We start from the raw sequence: 8,883 nt of genomic DNA, 5'->3' as shown, positions 1-8,883 counted from the left end.
CATGAAATTTTTAACAGTGTGTATATTTACAAATCGTCATGTACATAAATAAAACATTTCAGTATCGATTGTCAACAGATGAATGTATGCGCACTTTAAAATACTCCATCGCAAATTGTTTGTTAGCAGCTCGCATGCGAAAAAAAGAAACTCAAAAGCGACGAACAATATTTCAGACCTGCTAAACCTCTCGGTAATTGATTTAACATATTTAAGGGCTGATTGTTCCATCTTCGAATAAACTATGTAATAATTTATCTACTTGATAAACAAAAGAATAAAAGAAAAAACATAAGAGAATAAAAGAGTAAGACAATAAGCTGAAGTTTTCCGAAAGATAGAACAACCCAGTTTTAATTAATAAAAGCTTCAATAATTCTTTACAAATCTTACAGCAGTGATGATCTGAACCTTGACATATATTATCAAGGTTATGAAACTTGCGAAGCGAAATCTACATTATATCTCTCCTGCCTAAAAAGTCGTGCGCCTCGTATCGCATAGAAAGTTGCTTTAAAACACAATTTCTCTTTTAGAATACAAAAATTAAGTAAGAAAATAATTTGTGTTTTTAAAGCAGAGAGTGTTTTATAATACTTTAACTAATATCTCAGAAACTATAAGAGATCGCCATCTAATTCTCAAAGTAAAATTGTTCAGAGTTCATATATGTCCTTGACAATATATGTCAAAGTCGAGGAATTTGTCTTCCAAGATCAAAATATTTTACTAAAAAACTATTTCAGAAACTGTAAGAGACTGCCACTTAATTGTTAAAGCAAAGTAGTACACAGGATCATGACCTTGCCAAGCAGAACAGCAAATCATCATAATTATGTCAAATGACATCAAAATAATGTCAAAATGACATCATTTTGATGTCATTTTGACATTATTTTTAACGTCATTTTGACGTTATAACTATTGTTCTGCTTGAATTGACAATATATGTCAAGGTCAAGATCATTCGAGTTGTATAAATTTTTGTAAAGATCATTAAAAAAAAAGCCTCTTAATTATCACATCGAGCATTTGTTATTATGCGCTATGATAAACATTATATTATCGATATTATGAAACGTATTTTATGCCGGCTATTTTATGCCGTGAGCATGGATGATAATTTCAAGGTACCATTCCATAATGCGTATCGCTTCTTCTTTTTCTTCTTCTATTTTTGTATGCTCATGCCCTGCGCTCTGAAGCGATTTGGCCAACGAAATGATACTTCGAATCTTTTACTGTCAAGACCTAGAAAGAGAAGAGTGGGGAAAGAGAGGAGGGGCCCTGGCGCAGCCTTCCCCCCGTCTCTCCAATTGCGTTTCCATTTCGATACGTTGGCAAGCATAGGTTAAATTCGACAATCTATAGATAAAAAAGGAGGAATGAATGACAAATGATGACAAAGATGGACAAGCCAAGAATAAATATATATTGCATCCTGTCAGGTTTAATTTTTTGGAGATATTTCAGTAATTAATTTGACTTATTTGCCATGATAGGGCAATAAAAGATAACATGACATCCTGCAGAGGCTCTCTGAGCATGTTGTATTTGTCATATTTTTTTTTTATATTGGATGATTTAGAAGAATACACCAATAGCAGCGAGCGCTTACGAATCCGCTCCGCAACAGTTGTCTGCTGAACGACCATTGCAATTTCGCCATCCATTGTTGTAGGGAGAGGGAGGTTAACTGCCTCTGCTATGCTCAAGCTTAATTGTGGCCCTGTTATATTTTTAATGAAGTTATTATAACTTTTAAGAAACACAGAAATGCTGGGGAAGTTAGGAAGGAATTCGAAAGGAGACCCACGCATCGACTCCTCCGCACCGAAACCTCGTTCATATTATTTTCCATCAGCAGTGACTATCCGGTTGTTTGCGCGTAATTAATAGCGTCTGAGAATAGTTCAGACGCAAAAAAGCACAACATCCGGCGTAAAAACTCGAATACGCCTCTACGAAAATCACTCGGCAGCGCACGTTATATGCACGTCCGACCTCTTCCATGCAACTGCGCCAACTCCGACGCGTATCGCTGTATGCGTATTCATATATCGAAGGATCCGACCAATCGCTGACATTCCATCGTTTTAATGTCTTCTGATCGGATCTTTGATACGTATAGCGTGTACAGCGATATGCATCATGACGGCACCTTCACATTAAATTGCACAAAGCGCGGTTAAGCGATAATTGAGTAATTCGATTAAGTGAATTGTTAACAATATTTCATGTGCGATTAACAATTAATCAATGATTTTATGTAACATCATCACCTAAGATTCTACAGAAGCGAAAATCTAATGTAAAAAGACAAAATGTCTCTTTACAGTTTATGCTTTATATTACATCCTACTTCTCATATTTAAAACAAAGTACTAGTCGGTCGACTATGAGTGAAAAATAACTTCTCTTCTTTCTACAACAATAATAAATCTATGAAAAATAATTTTCTGTCTCGTAACAATCTATCTTTAATATACTCTCTAGCAAATCATAGGTTCGAATTACAAAAATCGCTGTAAATTTGCTTTTTACTGAAACCGCCACGAAACATTATACATACCTGAGAGATCTTTCTCTAATAATCGATGTTAATTCGTTAACAATCTCACCGTACGCATGCATCAAATATTGTATTATATCTTATTTAGCGCTAAAATCGCTAATAACATTCGAAGCGATTACTATATCAACCTAAAAATTCTCAATTATTGATGGATTTAATCCTTTCATTCTTTTTTTTTCTATAGGAATAATCGAAGGATAAAATATTTCATCCCGTATTATATTCTACGCTAAATTATCACAAGGCAAAATATGAAACATCGATAATTGATTAGCTAGTCGTTTCTCTATAATAATGATTATCAAATAGTCTGGCAGATTTCAGACGTACGTATTTGTGCTTGTTCTATATTGAAAGTAGGAGATTCGTATTATTATCACTTTCAAACGAACTTTTGCCTGTCTGATGTTGTCGTAACTAATAATTAAAGACTTCGTTATGCTCAATTTGCTAGAACACATAAGTCTATTCAATTTCATTTCTGTCGGGATAAATCATCGTAAAGATGAATCCTTATAAGAGTCAGATGTGAATATAAACCTTTTGAATAACTTAGTATTATCTTTATTTAAGAGTTCTTTCTTATGTAGACAGAGCGGACTAAACTGAGTCAAAAAGTCCATTTTGCAATTTTCGCAATGATTAAAGAGATATTAATTTACGATTACAGCCAAATTTTCCCGGCCTGACGCTAAATGCAAGCGCGTGCCTCACTGGGCGGTCTTATCTCGCCGTGCGTCTCTTATCCGCTTGCATTTGGCGGTAGGCCGAGCGAATTTGACTATATTCATAAATTAATATCTTGTTAAATATTTCAAAAATTACATGATAGAAAACTTTTCGACTCAGTTTAGTCCACTCTATCTACACAAGAGCGCTTGGCAAAAAATTTTGAAACACTCTTATATATAAAAACTCTTCTTCAATTTTTGTAGGATTTAAACTTTTTGAACTTTTCTTCAAACATTTCTTGATATAAATCGTACTTTGCATATGTTATGACATAGATTGGTCTTCATGCCTCGTGTAAAATAGACCACTTTTCATGTTTTTTGACATAGATTTTTCTTCATGTTTTCTTTGATATAGCATCTTCTACGACTCAAGCATCGATACAGTGTTAAATTTCTTTTTTAATTCTTATTTTAAATTCACCATACAAAATTAAATCGCACTGACTATCTTTTCAATTTTTTTTTCACTTAACATTATTTAGGATTAAGAGGTAAACTTCCAAAAGGGTGAACTCTCCGATTTTATTGTTGATTGATATATTACTATATATTACTATATGTTATATGTTGATGTGCTGATTACAAATATAATCATAAAAATTATTGATAAGATCATTTTGACGCGCAATCTAGCCAAGTGTTACTACTCAAGTAGTATGCTTGCCACTACATGTTTTCATTCATCCTTTCTTTGCCGAAGGACGCACGACTTTCTACGCGAAGCGACTCCCATTCCTCCTCCTGCTTAGGAGCGTTCGATTTCCTCGCAAAGCGACTTTTACCCCATCCCCCCCCCCCTGCTTAAGAATGCCCGACTTTCACTCGAAGGACTTCTCACCTTATCTCCTCCCCCCTCTTAAGAGCGCAAACTTTCCACGCGAAAAAAAGTGAAAAAAAATTTAATCTTAAAAATGACCTTGTCAGCAATTTTCATTATCATATTCGTCAAGGCATCAAAATACAGTAGTATGCTGATCGACAAGAAAACCGGGGGATTCATTTTTTCAGAAGTTTGTCGCGGATTAAGTATCCCGGCTTTTCTAGGATTAATATTCCACAAATATTTGTACACATCGTAAAACATTCTGATTGTATCTTCCATCTTCGCTTAACATTTCCTTCCGATTTTGGTTTCGATTATTTTTCTAATTCTAGATAGTACATTTCTCAATATTCAATAGGAACATTCGTTAATGCTAAAAACACTAAGAAATTCAACTCTCATTCCATAAATCATTGATTTCTAGTTTTAACAGGACGGAAAAGTATATGCAAAGTATATACCTCGTTGCTAGGCGCAATTCGTTATTTAGGCTTCTCAAATATATCTTACATAGCTATGACTAGGAATCTTTTAAAGTGCCAACTCTAAATTGACGTACAAAATAGATAAGCTTCTGGATATTCTGAACAATTTCACATTACTTTCACGTGAAACACAACGAATAGTTATTAGCGAAAAAAATTTATTAATTTATAGTCCGGGAAATAACACACATTTATCTTCATTTGTTACTACTTGAAACATAAGTAAGGCAGACCTCCCGCGGTTTTAAAAGTAATAACGTGTTGTAAAAAATTTTTTTAATATGATACTTCCTAGTTCATTTCTACTGACAGTTTACATCAAAACCGATCGGAAGATATAATTTCTGTTTGAAAATTTAATTCACATGCCATACCATTTGAATGGACTTAGGGTGTTGGTATGGCATGCGAATTAAATTTTCAAATAGAAAGAATATGGCACCTACCTTCCAATCGATTTCTTTTTTTTACGTAAACTATCACTAGAAACAAACACCAGGAAGTAACATATTAGGAAATAAGCAAAAAATTTTTTCAACTTCAATCAATCACGTCATCAATTTTAAAACCGCGGAAGGTCTGCCATAATTACATTTTCTTCATGTTTATCAAATAAATGACGAAATAAATGACAGTTTCAAGCGATAATGAAGATCAAATTAGTGTCATCATCTCCCAGACTATTAGAAAAAAAAAACGAATTACAAACTATCTTCTGATTGTTTTAACTTTTTTCCAAACTGGAAATAATTGCTACTCTAAATTTAAGCTTTTATTATCTATTATGACAGTGACGTAACTCTTTAAAATCTTTGTGTCACTTGTATACAAAAGAAAAAATTGAAACTTTATCAAGAGAAAGCGAGGAACTTTGTACTACTCCAATATTTATTGATCATGTTATTTTTAGCCAAATAGGATTTCAATTATATAATTGTCCCCTTGAAATATTTTGTAAATTTATTAATTTTACTTGTCTTTTTTTAAAACATTCTGCCTTTCTGCCTTTATACATATATAGGGGGTGCCCGTAATTTTTGGCAAAGTTTTTGTATGTAGAGCGAACTAAACTGAATTGGAAAATCCTCTATCATTTTGTAATTTTCGAAATAGTTAACAAGATAGTAATTTATGAAAATAGACAATAAACTTATATAGGATGTTATCGAAATTTAAGGACATTATAACAGCAAACTTCGTGAAAAATTAATGAAAGTTTTTCCATTCCATTTTTTCCGCACAATATTGCAATTTTTTAAGTATAAATATTTAAAGTTTGGCTAATCCTACAGTACAGTAATAATATTTTGTTTATTACTTTATTATGTCTTAGTAGTTGAACAAAGTGAGAAAAATCAATCCAAACTAATATTTTTATTTGTTGCTCATTTGTTGCTAAAAAGTTGTCAAAGAAATAAATGTATTATAGGTTCTCTTAAAAAATATTCCGCTAAAGGAAGTTAGCAGAACAATATACATAATAAACCCGATCTATGTGAAAATAACGTAGGAATTTATTGCTAAGTTGTTGCTCCCAAAATATCTTAGTTTTGAATCCATTACTTACAAATAAATATAAATAATAATGAAAAATCTGAATCGCTAGCATGCTGAGATTTTTTTGTTATTTATATTTATTTCGTAGGTAATAAATTTGTAAGTAATTTAACTAAAATAGAATGAAACAACTTGTAAGATTGAGCGCTTACGTAAGTGTTGCTTTTATCTTAGTTATATAATAAATAAAAAAAAATTAATTAAATGCTAAGATTATGCTTAAGTTAGAAGAGTCACTTTGAAAAATAATTTGTCATTATACGTTACTTATTGTACTAAAAAAAATAATAAGTAACGGGTAACGCGTAACAAGTAACAAGTAAAAGAAACGCATTATAAATTAGAAGTTATTTTTCCAGTAATGAATGACTTTTTCAACACGTTACAAGTAACGTTTGACTTTTTCAACTCTAATGTTACTATTATGTCATAAAAAATTCACAATGTCATTATCAAATCGTTATTATAACAAGGTAAATGATCAACAAAATAATGACGTTACAAGTAACGCATTAATTGTCAACCCTATAAATAATTATGATTCTACTGTACGATAATTGTGATTCTACTGTAAGTACATACATTACATAATATTTGGATTATTTTTGTTACATTATTAAATCAATTACATTTTTTATTACAATTATTTAAATTGTGTGACCTACGTTCAACTCTATATTCAACTTATAATTTTGCCTAATAATTGTGAAAGTAACTGTGCAATTGCAATTGTAATTGTAACTGAATTTAATATAATTACAATTCAACAATTATTTTAATTGCAATTAAAGGAAGTGCGGTAAATCGAATTTGCGGTTTTTACTCTCTATAAGGCGTAAATAAAATCCGATTGTAAAACTACCGATTGTAAAATTACGATTGGCAAGATCATTTAATTCTTTTTAATAAAAATTAAATGGAGTACGTTTTAAGTTTGATTATAATTTGGCTTTTTAGACATCGTTTCTCTGTTTACAAATGTTCCCAGAATTTGCATCTAGAATTTGCATCTAATAGCATTATCAAGAAATGGGATCATATCTCTGAAATAATTAACGTATCATTAGAAAAATTTTTTATTGCTGTTCGTTTAGTTTTGAATTCTACTTTCTTTACATTTAACAACAAATATTATAAGTAAAATTTTGGCATCCCTATGGATTCATCTATGTCTCTAATTATTGCTGACATAGTTTTGCAGGATTTGGAAGAATTAGCAATCAAAAAATTATCTACACAACTATTTTATCTTCGATATTTGGATGAAATTGTTTTAGTTGCACCAAATAGTTGAATGACATAAAAAATTGTAATTCATTACATGATAGATTAATTTACAATGGAAGTTGTTACTATTGGGAGATTAAGCTTTCTTGATACAATGATATTGTTGAAGATCAAAGAATTATATTTGATAGATATAAAAAAGCAATTTTTTCCGATAAATTTCTTAGTTTTTTCAAGCCATCTGCTTTGTCACAAGAAGAGTATAATTTTTTGTATTGTAGACAGAATAGTACGTTTGCCTCACTCACGTTTTCATAAAAAAAATCTAACTAATGCTATCTACATATATATTTTTAAACAATAGATATCCACTTCCTTTGATTTTCTCTGAAATAGAAGAAAGACTAAAATATCATAATCATTATGGCAACAAAATCCAGAATAATATTCAAAGAAAAATTTTATAAATGTTTACAACATACGTACGTCAAGTCTATATCCGAAAGTTTTTTTATCCATAATTTCAAAATTCCATTAATAAGATAGCTTATTCCATCCCGAAATATAGATTAAAAAATTATATTGTAAGAGGAAAAGACCAATTAGATTTAGTCCAACCAATTAGATTCGCATCAGGACGTAGTTTACAAAATCTCCTGTAAAGATTGTAATGCAAGATTGTAGGTTATATTGGTCAAATAAAGAAAGTTAAAAATCAGACTATATGAACACATTCTGATATTAATAAAAAAACAGGTTCCTTCTGTAATTATAGACTATCGTATTAATTTTAATCGTAATTTCAAATGGGACGATGTTAAAATTTTTGACAATGAATTTTCTTACAATAAGAGATTATCGGAGATGGTCCACATAAAAAGACAGAGACAAAACTTGAACAGAACGAAACTGAATCATTACCAAAATCATATCTTAAATATATCGTTTTACAATTTCTTTCTCCTTCTTAATCCTTTCTTCTTTTCTCTTCCCTCTTCCCATATTTACTCCCTACTTCCTCCCTACATTTCCGCTTATTTCTTTATTCTTCAATCTTATTTTGTTAACAATGTTCCTCTGACAATCAACTCTTGATCGTAGCAATGCTTCTTTATAATGATAATTTATTATAATGATAATTTTATTAATTGGATTGTTTTACACGTATTTTGCAATTGTTGGAAGTTTTCTTCGCGCTGATTGGGTTATGCTTTTAGAGGAATGGTCCTATCTCAGCAGAGAATAAAACAGTTGCAAAACTTATATTGGCGTTCAGCAGAACACAACAGTTTTACAACTGCAAATAATTCTGCTGAACGTAGTCATGCTGTTAAATGCAGCCATCGATTATGGCACGCGCCATCGAAACTTAAATCATAGGACAAGAAATTAAGAAAAAAATGGAACTTTTATGAAAAATGTGATGATATTTTTTGCAATTAGCATTTCATTGCGTGGAGGTTGAATGTAGAGTCCTTATCC

The sequence above is a fragment of the Atta colombica genome, unplaced genomic scaffold (genome assembly GCF_001594045.1).
Source record: "Atta colombica isolate Treedump-2 unplaced genomic scaffold, Acol1.0 scaffold19, whole genome shotgun sequence".
NCBI lineage: Eukaryota > Metazoa > Arthropoda > Insecta > Hymenoptera > Formicidae > Atta > Atta colombica.
The sequence above is the reverse complement of the archived record's forward strand: the minus strand, read 5'-3'. Positions refer to the sequence as shown.